This window comes from Papio anubis, chromosome 7 (genome assembly GCF_008728515.1).
Source record: "Papio anubis isolate 15944 chromosome 7, Panubis1.0, whole genome shotgun sequence".
Classification (NCBI taxonomy): Eukaryota; Metazoa; Chordata; class Mammalia; order Primates; family Cercopithecidae; genus Papio; species Papio anubis.
This window is the reverse complement of record NC_044982.1, coordinates 104,816,239-104,838,594: the sequence shown is the minus strand read 5'-3', so window position 1 is coordinate 104,838,594 and position 22,356 is coordinate 104,816,239. Positions and strand designations below refer to the sequence as shown.

At 43.6% G+C, this 22,356-nt stretch overlaps 1 protein-coding gene across 2 annotated transcripts in view; it reads left to right on the top strand.

The window, feature by feature from the left end:
* Nucleotides 1–22,356, top strand: part of FSD2 (fibronectin type III and SPRY domain containing 2) — a 54,503-nt gene that overhangs the window by 344 nt on the left and 31,803 nt on the right. Inside the window, exon 1 of one of the 2 annotated variants that reach the window (XM_031668399.1) lies at nucleotides 4,947–5,050. The exons of the other annotated variant lie outside the window; for it this stretch is intronic. The gene's annotated coding sequence lies outside the window, so the exon portion shown is untranslated. Of the gene's footprint in view, nucleotides 1–4,946; nucleotides 5,051–22,356 lie in introns of those variants that run through there. 2 annotated transcript variants of the gene reach the window in all.

Below are 22,356 nucleotides of genomic sequence, written 5' to 3'. Positions count from 1 at the left end.
AGAATGTCACAAATGTGCTGGGGAGATGAAACATAAACTCGATAGTCATTTATTGAGGGCCTCTAAGTGCCAAGTACTGGGCAAGAAGCCACAAATTTATTTTTGTCAATTCAACAAACTTTTATTGAGTGTCGGCTGTGTGTCAGTATTGAGGGGGTGGAGTAAGAGGAGGAATTCAGGGCACTGCAGCTCCCAACCAGGGTGTTTAAATACTATCTGTGTTCTAACTCTTCACTTTAGAGTTAAGGAAACAGAGGCCCAAACAAACTTAAGATACACTGACACTCGGGCTCGACATGACCACCTGGCTACTGAAGGCCTGTTTAAGGAGATATCAGGAAATCCAGTTTACATGTCAGGGTGGAGCTAGATCTGTTCTTGCATCAAGGACCAAGACGGCCCTACTCTCTGCCTAGGAAATGTGCAGTGTAGACTGAGAAATACAGTCCATGTCCGCTCCCATCCTGGGAGTGCACTGAGACAGGTGGTGGTAATGGGGGGAGGAAAGGAGGCAGATGCCAGGAAGCTGGGATCAGGAGCCCTTTGCCAAAGCAAGGCCTGTGAGGTGTTGATTCGGGAACAAGTGAAAGCATGTGTGAAGGTTTTGAGCTGGGAAAAACTGGAATCAGATTTTGTACTTGCTGTTGTCCCCAAGGGTAAACAATAAGCAAACAAAAAAATCAGGGCCAAGCTAAAGCTTTAGTTAGGACATCTCTCTGCCTTGAAAATGACCTCAAGAAATCTAGGAACCTCTGTGGAATGCAGCTTGAAGGTGGAAAGGTGCCTTTGTCTGAAGGTCCCTCCCCTTTTATGCCTGCTGCAAGTGTGAGGGTTGGGGATTGGGCCCTGGGACACAGTCACTCAGTCTTCTTGGAGAGATAACCTTTTAGCTGAAGTGATTGATTTTCCCCTACTTTTAATATACTATTTTAACTAATATGATTTACTTATGATTTTTAACAGTCTGTTTTAAATATCTTTCTTGTATATTCCTCACATTATATCTTTTTACTGTTTTATACTGTGTTATCATTTCTATTAGTTTTCTAATCTATTTGGTTTTTCAAGAGGAAATTGTCAATCTTTCTCATTATAAAGTGTCGTGAGTGGCTGGGTGCAGTGGCTCACACCTGTAATCCCAGCACTTTTAGAGGCCGAGGTGGGTGGATCACTTGAAGTCAGGAGTTCGAGACCAGCCTGGCCAACATGGCCAAACCCCGTCTCTACTTAAAATACAAAAAAAAAAAAAAATGTTAGCCAGGTATGGTGGTGCATGCACTATAATCCCAACTACTCAGGAGGCTGAGGCATGAGAATTGCTTGAATCCAGGAGGCAGAGGTTACAGTGAGCCGAGATTGCACCACAGCATTCCAGCCTGGGTGAAACAGTGAGACTCTGTCTCAAAAAAAAAAAAAAAAAAGAAAGAAAGAAAGAAAAGAAAAGAAAAAAGAAAATTATCCTCTCTATGTATATTAATATATGTCTTAATCCATTCAGGCTGCTATAACAGAATACCATTGAGTGGGTGGCTTATAAACAACAAACATTTATTTCTCATAGTTTTGGAGGCTGGAAAGTCCAAGATTAAAGTACTAGCAGATTCAGTGTCTGGTAAGGAAGGACCTGCTTCTTGGTTCATAGATAACTGTATTCTTACTCCATCTTCACATGGCAGAGCTCTCTGGGACCCCCAGTGTAACGGCACTAATTTTATTCATGAGGGCTTGCCTTCATGACCTAGTCACCTCCCAGAGGCTACATTTCAAATATCATCACATTGGGGATTTAAGTTCAACATGGGAATTTTAGGGGAATATAAACTGTCTATAGCATATGTATATATATGTATGATGGTTAATTTTTTTTTTTTTTTTTGAGACAGAGTCTCGCTGGGTCACCCAGGCTGGAGTATAGTGGAACGATCTCGGCTCACTGCAAGCTCCGCCTCCCAGGTTCACGCCACTCTCCTGGCTCAGCCTCCCGAGTAGCTGGGACTACAGGCGCCCGCCACCACACCCGGCTGATTTTTTGTATTTTTAGTAGAGACGGGGTTTCACCGTGTTAGCCAGGATGGTTTCAATCTCCTGACCTCGTGATCCACCCGCCTCAGCCTCCCAAAGTGCTGGGATTACAGCCACCGCGCCCGACCGGTTAATTTTAATGTGTCAACTTGATTGGGCCACCAGGTGTTTAGTCAAACATTATTCTGGGTGTGTGCATGGTAGTGTTTCTGGATGAGGTTAACCTTTGAGTCAGTAGACTGAGTAAAACCGGTTGCCCTCCCTCGTGTGAGTGGGCCTAATCCAATCAATTGAAGGTCTGAATAGAACAAAAAGCTTGAATAAGAGAGAATTCTTCCTGCTTAACTGCCTTCAAGTGGGGATATGGGTTTTTTTCCCGCCTTCCAACTCAAATGGAAACATTGGCTCTCCAGGGTGTTGAGCCTGCTGGCCTTTGGACGAGAACCACACCATTGGCTCTCCTAGATCTTCCGCTTGCTAACTGCAGATCTTGGGACTTTTTGGTCTTCATAATTACATAAGTCAATTCCTTATGATAAATCTGTTTCCATATATGTATACATTCTATTGGTTCTGTTTCTCTGGACAATTCTGACTATTACACTGTGTGTGTGTGTGTGTGTGTGTGAGAGAGAGAGAGAGAGAGAGAGAGAGAGAGAAGAGAGAGATTATACTGTTACACTGGTCTGTGGGCTCAGCATCAAAGTAGGAATTTTGCAACACACCCCACAGTTAACACTTTCTTTTTTCCTCAACACCTAGACTCTTTCAATTTCTTAACAGAATCAGAATTTTGGAAGAAAAGAACATTAACAATAAATTGTCATTTTATAAATTATGAAACTAGAGCTTAGAGAAATAATCAATCACAGTCCATAATGAATGTATTGGCTGGATAGTCCCATCTCTATGCCATACCGTGGCAAGTAAAAAAAAAAGAAAGTTAGCTTAAGGCATATATGGGAAGTGTATCCTGTGATTTAATTAGAAAAGTGCCCCCAAAATGTTTTTTAACCTTTTATGGTTTATGAGCACCTCTGAGAATCTATTGAAACCTGTGAGTTCTCTTCCCAGAAGTGATTCCATAAGGACACAAACATAATTTTGCATATAATTTTAGAAACTCATTCATGTAGCCCCTGGCAATTCCTGAGCCATAGATAAAGAAAACTTGCTTTAAAGTGTTAGCTATACAGTGATGTGAAAGGGTTCAAATCAGCCTTACAGGCACAGCCCACTTAAAAATATCTTATGGCATTTCCTACATTTAAAAAACAGGCATCTACATTATCATTAGTATTATTATGTTTTTTAAGAGGCAGGGTCTCTGTCACCAGACTGGAGTACAGTGACGCAGTCACAGCTCACTGCAGCCTCAAACTACTAGGCTCAAGAGATCCTCCTTCCTTAGCCTCTGAAGTAGCTGGCACTATAGTCATGAACTGCCGTACCTAGCTCCACATGATTGTTTTTAATTTTTGAGACAGGTCTTTCTCTGTCACCAGACTGAAGTCCAGTGGTGTCATCAGGGCTCGCTGTAGCCTTGACCTCTCAGGTTCAAGCAATCCTCCCTCCTCAGCCTCCCAAGCAGCTGGGACTACAGGTGTGCCCCAATACAGGTAATTTTTTTATTTGTGGACATGGGGGTCTCCCCATGTTGCCAAGGCCGGTCTCAAACTGCTGCACTCCAATAATGGAAATAGCTTCAGTCAAGGGAGGGGAATCAAGTAATGGGAATCCTGGCCCCACAGTGGGAATCCCCAGAGATTCCCCATGAGAGAGCCAGAGCTAAGCATACTCCAGGCCCAGAGAGCCTGAGGCTGGTACCCACTCTGATGTCTATTCAAATAGAAGCCATCTTATGGCGTCAGCCCTCCTGCCCTGGCTTCTAAACCAGCATCTCTGGGAGGAATGTGGGGAGGAGAGGCCAACTCCATGCTTCCTTTTCCAGGGCAGGCTTCCTGCTAAAGAGGCCCACTCTGGGAAAGGGAGAAGATTTAACACTGGCTAAACCAGGTTTGGCTTTTTGATTAATGTATTGAACTGGACATTCAATTCCTGAATTTGAGATGCTGACTTCAAGTGACCTTAGGACTATGTGTCACCTAAGAGGGAGAAGAAAGTCATTGAGTCTGCTGGATTTTCATCCAAAGAGGGGAATAATTCCCACCTGGAGTACAGTTTAAAGGAATATTGGGAGAAAAAAATAAAGTTGCATTTGATTGCCTCCAGAGCTGTGCTTACCAAGAACACTTTGGAGGAAGCCCCCAGGAAAGCCCTGATGGAAGGCGCACAGCCCAAGGGCTCTCAAGAATCTCCTTCCAGGCCCGGTGCAGTGGCTCACCCCTATAATCTCAGCACTTTTGGAGGCTGAGGTGGGCAGATCACAAGGTCAGGAGTTCGAAACCAGCCTGGCCAGTATGGTGAAACCCCGTCTCTACTAAAAATACAAAAATTAGCCAGGCGTGGTGGCAGGTGCCTATAATCCCAGCTACTCAGGAGGCTGAGGCAGAAGAATCGCTTGAACCCAGGAGGCAGAGGTTGCAGTGAGCCAAGATCATGCGGTTACACTCTAGCCTGGGCAACAGAGCAAGACTCCGTCTCAAAAAAGAATCTCCTTCCTGGCCTTGCCATGACAGTCCTCAGCCGTCTCCACATGACCAGCCATCTGAGACCCATGGTAGAGCCACAAGTCTAAAACCCCTCACAGCACAGGAAGTAACTCAGAGCACAGCATGTGACCTCTCCTGGTGATACTTGAGTAGTAAGAAGTGGCAACTCAGCCACAGCAAGTCTATATTTGGACCTTCACTCATGGCAGGCCTGTTGCTATTTGCAGCTGTAGCCAGCTCATGTTACCATCCAGCTTTGGTGCCTCACTTGCGGAACTCTGGTGTAAAATAGGCAGGGGTAGCCTGTGGGGCATGCAGAGGTCACCAGGAAGGAAAGCCTGCTGAACACGGATTCAATTTTCTAGCAGAACTCCAGGTCCTCTGAGTTAAAGGAAGCATTTATGGACGCTTAGCAGGCAAGTTTTGGGGTAGTCATATTCTTCCCATGCAAATTATATTATTAGAAACCAACTTAATGCTGCAATATTAATGCAACATATTTCCTGTAGGTGGGAAGAGATATCATGGTAAATTGCAGATGTTTAAATTACAATAAACAGTGTAAATGTTTTCTGTGCCTTCTTAAAGTAAGAATTCACATTAACTGAACATGATGTTGGGACAGGATGTGAGAGGCTCTGATGAAGGCAGACAGGGGCTGGTGATTCTTGTAATGTGTCTTTAGGATATCTGTAGTGCTGGGGCCCATTTGCTAGAACCATTTGCTAGAACAGTTTGGAAATATAAATGTTGAATATCATCTGGCTATACTATTGCGTTGTAAATACATTTTATTTAACCTGCATGTACATGCTGACAAATAATAACTTCATGCATTGATTCAAATACTAAAAAACAGCATCATAATTAGTTTTCACTTGTTATGCATACAGCCTGCTCCTATAGAAAGTTTTCAGGTTTGGGCAGTGTCTGCAAAGCCGATTTGAATCATTTTGTATCGCTGTAACACTTTAAGGCAAGTTTTCTTTCGCTGCTGTGCCTCAGGAATTGCCAAGGGCTACATGGGTGAGCTAAAATTATATGCAAAGTTATGTTCCTGCCCTTATGGAATCACTTCTGGGAAGAGAATTCACAGGTTTCAGTAGATTCAGTAGATGTGCCCATGACCCATAAAAGGTTAATAACAAGCCAAGTGAGGTGGCAGATTGCATGAGCCCAGGAGTTCAAGACCAGTCTGGGCAACACAGCGAGACCCTGTCTCTAAAAAAGAAAAAAAAAAACATTCTGGGGGGACTTTTCTAAGTAATGCACAGGGATACACCTCCCATATAAGCCTTAGGTAAACATCCTTTTAACTTTTTTTTAACTGCTTCCCTATGGCATAATGGCATAGAGGAAAGGGTATCCAGCAAAGACATTCATAATGAACTGTGACTTATTACTTTACTTCTCTAAGCTTTAGTTTCACCACTTATAAAATGACAATTTATTGTCAACCTTCCTTTCTCCCCAAATCCTGATTCTGTTAAGAGTCTAGGTGTTGAGGGCAAAAGTGAGTGTTAACTGTAGGGTGTGTTGCAAAATTCCTACTTTGACACTGAGCAAGTTTGTGTTGAGACCAGTTTGTGTTATGTGTTCAAAGGGCAAGTGCCAGCTTGAAAGCAGGTATTCTTATTTGTATTTGTACTAAGTGTTTTCCAGTCTTCTTGCTTGTGTCTTTCTGACAGTTCAACTTGGTGTTTCACATTCCAGCTTCTGGTTAAAAGAATTTCTCATGATGATTTATTGGTCATACAGAATCCTGGCTCTTTCCCTTTGGGTAGCACATGGGAATGTAAGCATTATTTTTAGTGAACTGCTCGTCTGTCTGGAGATGGTGTGATTTAGTGGAAACCTGGGTTTGAATCCAAGCTCTTCACCTGACTGGTTGTGTGTCAGGTGAAAAGCTTGGATTCAAGCACAGGGCTAAATACAGAGTAGCCCAGATAAATTTTTGTAAAAGAAAATTGGCTATAAGCAAGCCCTTTATCCTCACAAGAACTCAGTTTTGCCATCCTAAAATCAGGATTTTTTTTAAACATCCATGACCTGCTGAATAAAATCAGGAAATTGAATTAGATGCTCTCCAAGGGACCTCCATCCCTAGAAAACCACATCTCTGCCTGGGCCCCTTGGAAACTCTTGCTATAGGGAGAGGAATGGTCTCATAGCAGATGTCTGTGCATGGTTATGAGGCCGTTCTGCTTTGGTGCCTTCTTGCATCATCAGCTGTTTTCAAGGGACAAATATTCCCACAGTGGCCACGGATGATTCCACACTGCTGTGGTCACTCTCCATGAATGACCAGGTAGAAGGCTTGTAGCCCAGGTGGGAGATACTAAGGTACGAATAATGGTAATTATAGTAAGAACAATAGCAATAACAGCAGCTAACACTTATTGAGGACTTACTTTAAGCCATGTATTATGTATAAAGTACATTATGTTATTTCGTCTAAATGCCAACCTTACGAGGTACACAGTGTTAATAGAGCTGTTTTATAGTCCATTAAAGTGAGGCCTAGAGAGATGTTTTTCCTGAAGTCATTCTTCCAGGATGTGGCAGAAACAATGCAAACACAGGACTGTCTAAATCCAGAAGGCAGTGGTCTTGGGGAGGGGGGAGGAGGGACAGGAAAAGGGATATTACCTAGAGATTCAAGAAGTAGAGTCAAAATCAGCATGAATTGATTATTCATTAGATTGGGGGCATCAAAGATGAGCTTCTGGTTTGGTTTGGTGCTGGAGGGGGTGGCTGTCATGTTCTCATTCATGGATGGTAGCAATGCAAGTGGCCTTCATGGAGGGCCATGTTGGATGAGTAGGGGTTTAAGAAGCAGTGGTGAGACAGGGAAGAGTGGGGAGCTCTCAGCAGGCAGGACAGCCTGAGCCAGGGCCTAGGATGAGTCTCACATGGAAGACCCTGAGAGCGGCCAGAAGGAACAGAGAGTGACCGCTAGGGAAGGTGGGGCTGCTTGGGGAGTATAGAGCTATGGCATGGGGCAGGGGGTCCCTGGTGCCCAGAAGAGTTGGTACTTGCCAGTAATGGAGCCCTCAGAATGTAGGACATGCAGATGTACCACTTCTGCCTGAGCAAAGCAATGTATGCTGTATGAGTTGTGCTGTTATCCTGGGCAGGGACACCCCTGAGGAAGAACCATGGTGCACACAGTCAGCAGACTGTAGAGACAGGAGGGTTTCAAGCAAGATTTCGAGCCTCAGAGGGAAATAGTGGGATTTTGGCCCTCCTAAAATCTGTGCTTTAGGAAGGAGAAGTACTCTGGGGTCCCAGGAAAGAGGGAAAGTGGCATCTCTGAGAAGTTGTGCATAGCCCCAGATGGGATAATAATCCCTTATTCACTTGTCTGGAGCCTCCTTGAGACCAGGAACTGTGTCTCATCCATTGTACCCCCAGCGCCTAGCCCGGTCCCATTCTCTTGAATTCACACCTCACCAACCCCATGAACATTCAGAGCTGGGGCAATGAATGATGCCCAACACCACAGACCATGCATGTGGTAAGGTTAGCCAGGGTCACAGAAGGACCTAGGGCTTCTCCAGATGTCCTCTGCATGGGTGCAGACTTTCCAGGTCATTCCATGTTGCCCCATAACACACTGGCTCCAGGACATCTAACTCTGCTGTGACCAGGTAGAATCTATAACGCCCCAGGAGCAGAGGCAGCAACCAGGACTCCCAGTGGAGTAGAGACGAGGAACTGCTTCTAAGCTTGGGAGACCTGCTGCTGCTGTTGCTGGCTGATAAGAGGCCCCTGGGGAAGAAGCATGACCCTCCCATCCTCTCAGGTTCTATTTCCGGAGATACTTGTGCTTAGCTTCATTCTCTTCCTCTTTCTCCCCCATGATGCCAAGTAAGAGCTCAACCCAGCTGTTAATGGTAAGATATTATTTCCATGCAATGTGTGTAATTCTGATTAGCTGGGCAATCCGACATACAGGAGTGTGAAGGCAGGATTCAGAGCCTCTTAGGGTAGAAGGCTCTGATTGCTTTGTTGAGAATCATCCACTACAATAAGGGATTCAGGATGAGAGAGGAGGCAAAGTGGTGTTTCCGTAGCTGGAAGGGAACTTTGACCTTGTGAACCATCAGAGGGAAACATGGGCTAAAGTGCGGGCAATGTGCATGATACCCAGGAGGAGCTAGCAATGCCTTGGGTCTGGTATGTATGGAGCGGGATGCTTGCCGGTATAGCTGAGCGCTGATTTTGCTGGGACGCAGATTCAGTGTGAGAAAAAGTTGTGCCCTAGTTCACTCGAAGCCATACTTCTCCAGCTCTGTGTGCAGGCTGCATTAGTGAGGATGAACCAGGACTGCCCCAGCCAGGGCCTAATGGTGGACAGGTTTCTTAGTAGTAACCTCTCCATAAAGAAAACCCAATTCTGGAGTCTTCATAAATCATAGATGCTCTGGAGGCAAAACACTGGCCCTGGTGCCTAGAAACCACTGGCTTTGCAATGCTGCCTCTGGAAACCTACCTCCACTCATCCTTCTCTCCATCTGGGGGGTGGACTTGATCCTGTTTGTGGTCCCAGGTGGCATGGACCAAGACCTGGTGGAGGTGGTGCACTGTGTGCCTTAATCCTGCGTGGTCATGGTATCTCAGCCTCAGCAGGTGTTACCGAAGTGATATTTACCACCGTCTTCCATGTGAAGAGTTTTGGAGCACTGGAGAGTGGGAGAACTCCAAGAGCGATGTTCCCAAGTCTTAGAGTCTCAGGAGCAAGGTTTCCTTATGAGGATCCAGATCTCTGAAACCAATAACATACATGGCATTGGGTTAGGATAGCAGCATCTTTTTCACCTAATGACTGCTGGAAGTCGACTTCTCTGTGTGGTGCTGATAGAGTACCTAGAAAAACAGCAACCCATGGACACTTCAGAGTGAAGAAGAGAAGAGAGAAGGTCCCCAGGGGCTCACCAGGGCTGAGTCCATGTAGTGACACTTCCACATCCCACCTCCCCAAACACTCTACCATCAGAGAAGGCTGGTTGGTTCTTGTGTTTTTGTCTTGTCAGAAAGCCAGGGTGAGCACATGGAGGAAAATGTGAGGGATTTCCAAGGCGGGATGTAGCCATGATTAACTGGGGGAGTGATATTTGGTACAGAGCCCCAGTTGAAGTGGCTAAGGGCCCCTCCAGGTTAAGAGCAGGACACAGTTCCATCACTGGGATCCAGAACCTCCTATTCTTGGATCAAAATGTTACCAGCATCCTGGGTTCTTGTAATCTCCCAGGATAGAAATCAAGAGAGATCACCAGACACAGCAGCAAAGACAAAGTTTATTTTAGCTTGTGCACAAGGAAGCCGGCACTGAAGAAGAAAAGAATGGGCTGCCCCTTGAGGAAAGTAGTGTGTGGGTTAGTTTTATAAAGTCTTTCTATAGGGAAGGGTTACATCGGGGCATGTGTAGAAGGGTTTTTCTAGTGCTTGCACAGTGGCTCAACATGCTTCTTCATACATTATATGTAACATTAGCATTTTAAATCACCACCCCAGGTGTGATTTTCAGCAAAAATGAAGAAAGGGTAACTACAGGTTGGAGTTTAAATCTAACTGCACATTTGGGGCTCCAGGGAAGTCCCTAGACCCCCGAAATAGGAGCTTATGGTTATAGCTTCTTGGGTCTTTTGTTACTGATTGGCTGGGAGTTAGATAAGCAAGAGCTTGACTGAGGGGCTTTTTTTTTTTTTTTTTGAGACAGTCTCACTCTGTTCCCCAAGCTGGAGTGCAGTAGCGTGATCTTGGATCACTGCAACCTTCGCCTCCCAGGTTCAAGCGATTCTCATGCCTCAGCCTGCCAAGTAGCTGGGATTACAGGCTCCCACCACCACGCCCAGCTAATTTTTGTATTTCTAGTAGAGACGGGCTTTCATCATACTAGCCAGGCTGGTCTTGAACTCCTGACCTCAGGGGATCCGCCCACCTCAGCCTCCTAAAGTGCTGAGATTACAGGTGTGAGCCACTGCGCAGGGCCAACTGAAGGGCTTTTATCCTTTTCCGCCAGATCATCTTAACATAGGAAGCTAACTAGCCTCCCTGTCTCAAATCCTTCCTAAATGGGCCAGATATAGAACTGTGTTGGCACCTCTGCTCTCCTCATCACTACTCCTAGCCTTTTCCTGTGCTCACAGGACAAAACTTGGAGGGCACCGGGGGAGGCAGTGAGCAGAGCCTGGCTGGTTGTCCCCAGGAAGGAAGGAGGAGGTCCAGGCCATAACGGCAAGGTGTCATCTCTGACCAGCCTAGGACGCAGGACAGAGTTCTTCTTCCTGAGGCCATGGGTAACTTGACTTCCACAAATAAAAGCTGAGGAAGAGGGATGAAACTGGAGGCTTACAGCAGGAATGTCCAGGGAGGGCAGGGGGAAGGGCAGGCAGGCAGTTCAGGACATCACAGACTTTCATGGCCAGAGTGTAGAGAGGCTGAAGAAGGTGGGTTTTCTGGAGGACTGTCCCAACCTCTCAGGGGCCAGCTGGGCATCCAGGCATCTCCTACCTTAGAAGGTAGACCAGCAGAATAGGCACCACTTAGAGATTTAGAAATGCAGTTTTCCAGACCTCACTCTAGACTTTCTGACTCTACATTTAACCAGATCCTCAAGGTGACGTGTGTGCAGGAAAGTTTGAGAAACCTTGTTGAGGGGAGGAGTTCTGACAGGGCTGGAGGGAGGACACCCCTCTAACAGGCAGCACGCAGGGGCTGCCATGGAGGTGACATCACACCACATGGTGAGTTGGGGAAAGAGAGAGGCAATGAGCTCCTTCCAGCGGGGCTGAGTGTGAGGGGGCTGCTGGAGGGGGCTGCTCAAGACAGCAGCTGTGGCTCTGAGCCTCTGCCTCTGCATGGGGCACAGGTTAGGGCCAGAGACATGGATTTGGAGCCTCAGAAGAGACGGGGACGTAGAAGCTGTGAGACTGGACGAGATCACCTAGAGCAAGTAGAGAGTGGGAAGAGGGCCTAGAATGGAGGTTGAGGGGATGCCCCCATATAAACAGCAGCCAAGGGGAGGAACTTGGCAGAGATTTCAGCAATCAGTGGCCTAGGGGAAATTCCAGCTGAGCCGGGGGAGACAGAAGGGTCAATAGGATTGAATGGATGGAGCAGACAGGAGAGCACCAGACAGGGTCCATGGATTTCACAGGCCATCAGAAAATGTTACATTAAAAGGGCTATCAAAAGCGGAGATAGGCCAGGCACATTGGCTCACACCTGTAATCCCAACATTTTGGGACACCAAGGCGGGAGGATTACTTAAGCAAGAGTTTGAGACCAGCCTGGGCAACATAGTGAGACCCTGTCTCTACAAAAATTACAAAAATTAGCCAGGCATGGTGGTCTGTGCCTGTGATCCCATCTGCTCGGGAGGCTGAGGTGGGAGGATTGCTTCAGCCCAGGAGGTCAAAGCAGCAGTGAGCTGAGATTGCACCACTGCACTCCAATCTGGGCAACAGAGCAAGACCCTGTCTCAAAAAACAAACAAACAAACAACAACAACAACAACGAAAAAAACAGTGGAGATAGTGGAAAGAAAACTTAATGCCTTTTTAAAAACATAGTTTGGGAAGTGGCTATTAAAAGGACAGTCTATCAGCAGAAGTGACAGTCCATCACTGCAGAAAGATAAATAGAGCTGACAGGGGAAGCTGCTGAACTTGTTGATTTCTGTTTTCTGTGTACAGCTGTGGAACAAATAGGGAAGACAAACAGCTGGCTGCTAACTCTGATCACATAAATGGAAGTTAAGGAAAACTGGATCATAAAAGTGATGGATAAGGAAAAAACAGTGCTAAACCATATCTTAAAATATTTTGCTTATCTTATTTTTCTCAAAACATTATATATATGTCATGTTAAAATAGCTTAATAATATTGGGGGTTTTTTTTTAAAAAAAAAAGGGTGGCCGGGCGCGGTGGCTTAAGCCTGTAATCCCAGCACTTTGGGGGGCCGAGACGGGCGGATCACAAGGTCAGGAGATCCAGACCAGCCTGGCTAACTCAGCGAAACCCCGTCTCTACTAAAAAATACAAAAAACTAGCCGGGTGAGGTGGCAGGCGCCTGTAGTCCCAGCTACTCGGAAGGCTGAGGCAGGAGAATGGCATAAACCCGGGAGGCAGAGCTTGCAGTGAGCCAAGATCCGGTCACTGCACTCCAACCTGGGCGACAGAGCGAGACTCCGTCTCAAAAAAAAATAAAATAAAAATTAAAAATTAAAAAATTTTAAAAAGGCATTAAGTTTACCACAATTTTTTAATGGGGGTAGGCATTGGGAACTGGATTGTAATGATGGCTGCACAATTTGGGGAATTTACTAAAAATCATTGAATTGTGCACTTAAAACATGAATTTTCTTCCTTTCTTCCTTTCTTTCTTCCAACAGGGTCTTGCTCTGTCACCCAGGCTGGAGTGGAGTGGCAAGATAATAGTTCACTGCAGCCTCAATCTTCCAAGCTAAAGTGATCCTCCCACCTTAGCGTCCCGAGTAGCTAGGACTGCAGGCACACACCACCATGCTGGGCTAGTTTTTTGTTTTTGTTTTTGTTTTTTTAATAGAGGTGAGGTTTCTTTGTGTTGTCCAGGCTGGTCTCAAACTCCTAACCTCAAGAGGTCCTCCCACCTTTGCCTCCCAAAGTGCTTGGATAACAGGTGTCAGCCACTGTACCTGACCTGTAATATTTTTCTGTTCTTGGAAAGTCTTTTGTTGGTCATCTATGATACTTCTCTATAAAAATACACATGTATAACTTGAGATTTAAGATTTCCTCTTATTCTCCTGGGACCATACATCTCTGAATAGTAAACTCTTTTTTTCTTTTGGATGAAGTTACCAATACAGCTTTTAGTCACATGTAAGCAAAATAACATAAATATATTAAAAATTTCAGTAAATAATAATTATTATTATTTTTATTTATTTATTTTTTTTGAGATGGAGTCTCACTCTGTCGCCGAGGCTGGAGTGCAGTGGCGCGATCTCGGCTCACTGCAAGCTCCGCCTCCCGGGTTCATGCCATTCTCCTGCCTCAGCCTCCTGAGTAGCTGGGACTACAGGTGCCGCCACCACACCCTCCTAACTTTGTATTTTTAGTAGAGACTGGGTTTCACCGTGTTAGCCAGGATGGTCTCGATCTCCTGACCTTGTGATCTGCCCGCCTTGGCCTCCCAAAGTGCTGGGATTACAGGCATGAGCCAGCGCACCCGGCCAATAATTATTACATGAAAAATAAAATGGAAATGCATCTCTTAATGAGGTAGATGGAACTTTTTTAAAAAAGTTGATTTGTGTATCCGTTGATGAAAATTACATGTTTTAGACTGCAACAGGAATTAGGGTCAATTGTCTTTCTGCTTTCATTTTGTTGATGTAAGCACTGAGCAACCTTGCTCAGCTACATAATCAAACATTGATGGAAATGAAAGTGTTTTATTATAGCAGTGTCACTCACATTTTTTAACTCTTTCTGCAATGTGTGTCAAAAAGTACATAGTGATCTATCATGAAAAATTATTTTTAATCATATATTAGCTGACAATTTGATTAGATCTTCCTTCAACTTTATTGAAAGCAAAGAACTGGAAACCACTCAGCTTGAAAACAAATTTTTTCTTATGCATTCATTAATGTCACTCACCCTCCACCATTGATAGCAATACTTCAAATTGTCCTTCCATTTAATCCCCTGGAGGTTTTTGGGTTTTGTTGTTGTTGTTGTTGTTTAATTCCCAAGCAATGAAATTTTACAGTGCAATGAAATATTCAGGACAAGTGAGAGGTATAGTTTTACTTTTGTAATAAAGAGAAGAAGGACTATTGTGAAAAAAGAATCTACATGAAGCCTCAAATGCTGGCTTCTTTCCAGGCAGAGCAGCTCTGGGAAAGATTAAAAATGAAGTTGAGCATCTGGGAGCTGATCCTCCTGAAGCTATCTATACCCATGTACCCCTTGGAAAGTCTTCACATACAGATTCCATAGCCTGAACAGTGATGGTGGGAATGCCACCCTTTGATGGAGTCTGGATAGGAAAAGGGGAGAAGGCCAGGCGCGGTGGCTCATGCCTGTAATCCCAGCACTTTGGGAGGCCAAGGTGGGCAGATCATGAGGTCAGGAGATCAAGACCATGCTGGCTAACACAGTGAAACCCCGTCTCTACTAAAAATACAAAAAAAAAAAATTAGCTGGGCGTGGTGGCGGGCGCCTATAGTCCCAGCTACTGGGGAGGCTGAGGCAGGAGAATGGCGTGAACCCGGGAGGCGGAGCTTGCAGTGAGCCGAGATCGCGCCACTCACTCCAGCCTGGGTGGCAGAGCGAGACTCCATCTCAAAAAAAAAAAAAAAAAAAAAAAAAGGAAAAGGGGAGAAAGAGAATAACAGCTAGCAGAGAAAGCTAGGTGGAAAGTTTATTTTGAGTCTGGGACAATGAATTAGTCATCTATTGTGACATAACAAATTATTTCAAAACTTGGCAGCTTAAAACAACAAATATTTATTCTCTTGAATGGTTTCTGATGGTCAAGAACCTGAGAACAGTTCGTCTGGGTGATTGTGGCTCAGGGTCTCTCATGAGGCCTGGTGACCACTTTCCCTTGGTCCTTCAGTATGTCTTATGCCCACAGCAATGCTACCAACTTCTTCGGCTCACCTGCCAGCTAACCTTGGTTCACCTGTGTTTCCATATGTTTTTCTTGCTTGTACAGCCACTGGGGACCAGCTCTGGCCAGGACAATTCTGTTTGCCATGATGTGGATTGAAATCACAACTTCTCCTGGGCCTGGTGGCTCACGCCTGTAATCCCAGCACTTTGGGAGGCTGAGGCAGGTGGATCATGAAGTCAGGAGTTTGAGACCAGCCTGGCCAACATGGTGAAACCTTGTCTCTACTAAAAAATACAAAAATTAGCTGGGTGTGGTTGTGGGAGCCTGTAATCCCAGCTACACGGGAGGCTGAGGCAAGAAAATCGCTTGAAACCGGAAGGCGGAGGTTGCAGTGAGCAGACATCGCACCACTGCACTCCCACCTGGGCAACAAGAGCAAAACTCTGTCTCAGGAAAAAAAAAAGAAAAAGAAAAAGAAAAAGAAATCAAAACTTCTTCTATGACATTTGAACTCCCTGTGAAGTTTATCCTGTGAGGAAGAGTTTTTCTCTCGGTCTTAGAGTATCCTTTAGTGTCCTCTTCATAATTACTCTCCTATCATAACTCTCCTATCATCTAACACTTTTTTTTTTTTGAGATGGAGTTACCATTACCCAGGCTGAAGCGAAGGAGTGCAATCTCAGCTAACTGCAATCTCCGTCTTTTGGGCTCAAGAGACCCTCCTGCCTCAGCCTCCTGAGTAGCTGGGATTACAGGCATGTGCCACCATGCCTGGCTAATTTTTTTGTATTTTTCGTAGAGACGGAATTTCACCATATTGCCCAGGCTGGTCTCAAACTCCTGAGCTCAAACGATCTGCCCACCTCAGCCTCCTAAAGTGCTGGGATTACAGGCATGAGCCACTGCGCCTGGCCTAATACTCCTTTAGAATGAACTGTCTTCCTCTAATATATTCTCTAACCTCTGATTTATTATCCTACTAGGAAGTTGAGAATTGGAATGTTCATTATCAGGTTCTGGGGAGGATTTTCTTTGGGGGCGTGTTATATTATTTCATAGGAAATGCCATTTTGTTATACAGGAAAAAAACATCATAGCTTGAGCTCCTCCAAAAAAGTGTTGTAATTTAGAAATTCTTAGGAAGCTTGTCATAATGAATCAATAAAAAATTAATAACAATATAGCCAACTCTATGTTGTCTACAAGATACACACGTTAGATTCAAAAATACAAATAGATTGAAACTAAAAGGATAGAAAAAGATAAATCATGTAAACAGCAACCACAGGAAAGCTAGAGGGGCTGTACTGACATCAGAAAAAAATGGATTTAAAACAAAAAAGTGTTACTAGAGATAAAGAGGGATATGCTATCATTAGAAAAGCCAATCCATCAGAAAGATATGACAATTATATATGTATATGCACCTAACTACAGAGTACCAAAATATGTCAAACAAAAACTGACATAAATGAAGGTAGAAATGGAAACTCCAACAATAATAGTTGAAGACTTCAATACTCTGCTTTCAATAATGGATAGAATGACTAAGCAGAAGATCAACAAGGAAATAGAAGACTTAAATAATACTGTAAACCAAATGGACCTAACAGACATCTATATAACACTCTACTCAACAATAGCAGAAGCAGAATACACATTCTTCCCAAATGCCTATGGAACGTTCTCTAAGATAGACCATATACTAGCCCATAAAACAAACCTCAATACATTTAAAAGGATAGAAATAATACAAAATATGTTTTCTTGTCGCAATGGAATGCACAAAGAAAGTTGGAAAACTCACAAATATGTGGAAATTAAACAACACACTCCTCAATAACCAATGGGTCAAAGAAGAAATCAAAATGGAAGTTAGAAAATACTTTGAGATGAATAGACATGAAGATAACATGAAAACTTGTGGGTAAAGCAAAAGCAGTGATTAGAGGAAAATTTATAGCCATAAATGCCTATATTTAACAAGAAGAAAGATCTCAAATCAATACATTTAAAAGCTGGAAAAAGAAGAGCAAACTAACAAAACAAGCAGAGGAAGGAAATAATAAGTATTAGAGTAGAAATTAATGAAATAAATAATAGAAAAACAATAGGGAAAATTAAAGAAACCAAAGCAGATTATTTGAAGTAATCAGCAAAATTGGCAAACCTCTAGTCAGAGGTTTGACCAAGAGAAAATGAGAGAAAACTCAAATTACTAGAATCAGAAATGAAAAAGGGGCATTACTACCAAGCATACAGAAATAAAAAAGATTGAAAAGAAATACTATGAACAACTGTATTAGAATAAATTAGATAATTTAAATGAAATAGACATTTCCTAGAAAGACACAAAGTCCCAAAACAGACCAAGGAAGAAATAGGCAATCTAAATAGGCCTAAGTAAAGAGATTAAATTAATAATTAAAAAACTAGCTTTTTCCAAAGTGAATTCAGGGCCCCGTTGCTACTTGTGCTATACTTTGACATACCTTTCCTTTCTTATTTTGTAAACTTCCTGGAAAGCCGTCTTCACTTAGTATCTCCTAGTCTCTCTATGTGTGGTTGGTAGTCATGGAAGTGACACATAAAGTAAGCCAGAAGTTCGGTGGAACGTGTGAGAAACTGTTTTGTGCTTTTATGGATGTCATACTTGACAATACATGTATAAGTTACATGAATTGATGCTAAATATATCTTCCATTTGAATTCCTTTTGGACAAAGTTATTTCTTGATGTGGAAAAAAAAAAAAAAAAAACAACCCAGCCTGGCCAACATGGTGAAACCCCGTCTCTACTAAAAATACAAAAATTAGCCAGGTGTGGTGGCAGGTGCCTGTAATCCCAGCTACCTGGGATGCTGAGGCAGGAAAATCACGTGGACCTGGGAGGTGGAGGTTGTAGTTAGCCGAGATTGTGCCACTGCACTCCAGCCTGGGTGACAGAGTAAGACCCTGTCTCAAAAAAAAATTAATAATAATAGTAATAATAATACATCACCCACGAAGAAAAGCCTAGGACCAGGTGGCTTCACTGATGAATTCTGCCAAATGTTGAAAGAAGCATTAATAACAATTCTTTACATACTGTTCCAAAAAACAGAAGAACAGGAACACTTCTCAACTCATTCAATGAAACATATTACCCTGATACCAAAACCAGAGAAAGATATCACAAGAAAAAAAACCAAAACTACACGCCAGTATTTGTTAGGAATATGAATTCAAAATCCCTCAGCAAAATGCTAGCAAACTGAATCTAGTCACATATAACAAAAACTTAGGCCAGACACAGTGGCTAATGCCTGTAATCCCTCCTAAAAAACAATAACAAAAAAGAAAAATATTAAACATTATGACCAAGTGGGATTTATCCCAAATTTGGCAATGGATTATTAGACATGACATCAAAAGCACAAGCAGCAACAACAACAAAAAATAGATAAACTAGACTTCATCAAAATTAAAAACGTTTGTGCTTCAAGGGACATCATCAAGAAAATAAAAGGACACCTCACCGAATAGAAGAAAAATATTTGTAATGTACATACCTGACAGTGGACTAGAATCCAGAATACATAAAGAACTCTTAGAGCTCAATAACAAAAAGGCAAATAACCCAATTTAAAAATGGGCAAAAGATTCAGAGAGGTGTTTCTTCAAAGCAGGTATACAAATGGCCAATAAATATATGAAAGATAACTGACATCATTATTCATCAGGGACATGCAAATCAAAACCACAATGAGATACCATTTCATAACCACTAGGATGACTGTAATCAAACAGTCAGATAATAACAAGTGCTGATGAGAATGTGGAGAAATCAGAGCTTTCCTACACTGCTGGCAGGAATGTAAAATGGTGTAGACAATTTGGAAAATAGTTTGGTGGTTTTTCAGAAAGTTAAACATAAGTTACCATTTGACCCAGTGATTGCACTCTGAGGTGTTAACTCACTCCTAGGTATATACCTACAAGAGATGAAAACATATTCACACAAAAACTTGTACACAAATGTCTTTAGCAGCATTATTTAAAATAGCCAAAAGGTAGAAACAACCCAAATGAAATGGGAAACCACCTGAATCAACTGATGCATGGGCAAACAAAATATGGTATATCCATACAATGGAATATTTTTCCAGTGCTAAAAAGGGAATGAAATACTGATACATGCTACGACATGGATGAACCTTGAAAACAGTATGCTCAGTGAGAGAAGCAGTTACAAAAGATCATATACTATATTATTCCATTTATAGGAAATGTCCAAACAGGAAAATCAATAGAGACAGAAAGTAGATTAGTTGTTGCTTAGGGATAGGAGAGATGGGGGAATGCTGGTGGTGATAGCTAAAGGGTACAGTGCTTCTTTTTGAGGTGATAAAAATGCTCTAAAATTACGGCCGGGCACAGTGGCTCACTCCTGTAATCCCAGCATTTTGGGAGGCTGAGGTGGGAGGATCCCTTGAACTCAGGAGTTCAAGACCATCCTGGGCAACATGGCATGACCCTGTCTCTAAAAAAAAAACAATTCAAAAGTTAGCCAGGCATGGCAGCACGTGCCTGTAGTCCCAGCTACTTGGGAGGCTGAGGTGGGAGGATCCCCTGAGCCCAGGAGGCAGATGTTGCAGTGAGCCAAGATGGTGCCACTGCACTCCAGCCTGGGTGACAGAGGGAGACCATGTCTCAAAAATTTTTTTTAAATTTAAAAATACATGCTGTGAAATTGACTGTGGTGATCACCACATATATGTGTGGGTATACTAAAAACCACTACATTATACACTTTTAGCAGGTGAATTGTATGGTATATGAATTATGCCTCAATAAAACTGTTACAAACAAGAATTAATAAAACACAATGGGCTGGGCGCAGTGGCTCACGCCTGTAATCCCAGTACTTTGGGAGTCCGAGGCAGGCGGATCATGAGGTCAGGAGATCGAGACCCTCCTGGCTAACATGGTGAAACCCTGTCTCTACTAAAAATACAAAAAAAAAAATTAGCTGGGCATGGTGGCGGGTGCCTGCAGTCCCAGCTACTCAGGAGGCTGAGGCAGGAGAATGGCATGAACTCGGGAGGCGAAGTGAGCAGAGATCGCGCAACTGCACTCCAGCCTGGGCAACAGAGCGAGACTCCGTCTCAAACACACACACACACACACACACACACACACACACACACACACACACACAAATGGCAGCTCTGTGCCAGAAAGAAAGCATGGACTTTGGAGTCCAACAGACTGTGTTAATCTGGTTCTCCAAGAAGCAGGAACAATATGCAAAAGAATTTTATTAGAGGAAACACCTATTTGAGCGATAAAATGGGGAGGCAGCTAGGAAAGGCTGGGAGAACTGCCAGACCATGATGCAAGTCTGACCCTGGCTGAAGGAGAGGAAGAGGGAAGGTTCAGGGAAGATTCAGGCAAGTATCCTAGACTACCATGCAGTCTAAGAAAGCCTTGGTGAGGCTGTCAGGGAATCCTCCAGCCAACTCCCCTGGCCATCAGAGAAGTGTGTTGTTGTTGTTGTTGTTGTTGTCGTCGTCGTTGTTTGAGACGGAGTCTCGCTCTATTATCCAGGCTGGAGTGCAGTGGTGCAGTCATGGCTCACTGCAACCTCCGCCTCCCTGGTTCAAGCAATTCTTCTGCCTCAGCCTCCCAGGTAGCTGGGATTACAGGCACCTGCCACCATGACTGGCTAATTTTTTGTGTTTTTAGTAGAGACTGGGTTTCACCACGTTGGTCAGGCTGGTCTCAAACTCCTGACCTCATGATCCGCCCGCCTCCGAAAGTGCTGAGATTACAGGCGACCAGCCTTCTGTTTGCTATGTTGCCCAGGCTGGTCTTGAACTCCTGGGCTCAAGTGATCCTCCCATCTCAGCCTCCTGAGTAACTGGAACTAGAGAAGGGCTCAGATGAGTTTTGTATCAACCAGAAATGGATCTGCCTTAGAATCCCTGGCTGTGCTTGTCACTGGATGGCAGATGTTTGTGGCAAGCTTGCTATGCAGCAATGAACTTCAGGGGGCAACTGAAACCTCCAGTCAATTACACTCCCTGTAGTTGGATATCTGTTAAGCACAGTTGCATAACTGCCACACCGATTAAGGCTCAAATCCCAGTTCAACAATATACTAACTGTGTGGCCTTGCACAAGATACCCTCCCTGAGACACAGTTGACTCATCTACAAAATGGGGATGATAGTAGTACCTGCCACATAGGGTCGATGTGAGAATAATGTATATATAAACTGCCTAACACAGAAAAGGCACACAATAAGTGTTCAAGAAGTAGTAGCTATTACTAATATTGTATTTATTACTACTATTGTTATTATTATATCCTTCTAGACTTTATGTACTTCATTAAAATAGTGGACATCATATTCTACATATAATAGGTGTTCTGTTTATTTTGCTTAACATCATATTGTATGTCTTTTTCCAAGTTACCATTTGCTCTCCATAAACATTTTGAAGGCTGTTTTGTAGTCTATGTAGTATACATACCTGAGCTGACTTAGCCCTTCTCTTAATCATTAAACCTTTCCCCAAAAAACAGTTTTTGCTACTTAAAACAATTCTGTAGTGGACATTTTTACATAAAATAATTTTTTTCTTTGTATTTGGGATTTTTCCTCAAGGTTCCAGAATAGGATTACTAGGTTAGAGAGAGTGTGGACAGGCTAGAGAGTTGTATGTATGAACACATTTTTTTTTTTTTTTTTAGACAGAGTCTTGCTCTGTCGCCCAGGCTGGAGTACATTGGTGCAATCATGGCTCACTGCTTCAGCCTCCCAAGTAGCTGGAACTACAGACATGCACCACCACACCTGGCAAATTCTTAAATTTTTTGTAGACATGGGGTTTCACTATGTTGCCTAGGCTGGTCTCAAACTCCTGGCCTCAAGCAATCCTCCTGCCTCACCCTCCCAAAGTGCTGGGATTACAGGCATGAATCACCACACCCAGCTGAGAGTGTGAACATTTTTAAGGTTCCTGACCCGGGTTGCCAAGCTTGCTCTTCAGAAAAATGGGGCCAGTTTACATTCCAGCCGGCAGCATATGAGAGTGCTCACTTCACTGTCCCCTTATCCAGCCG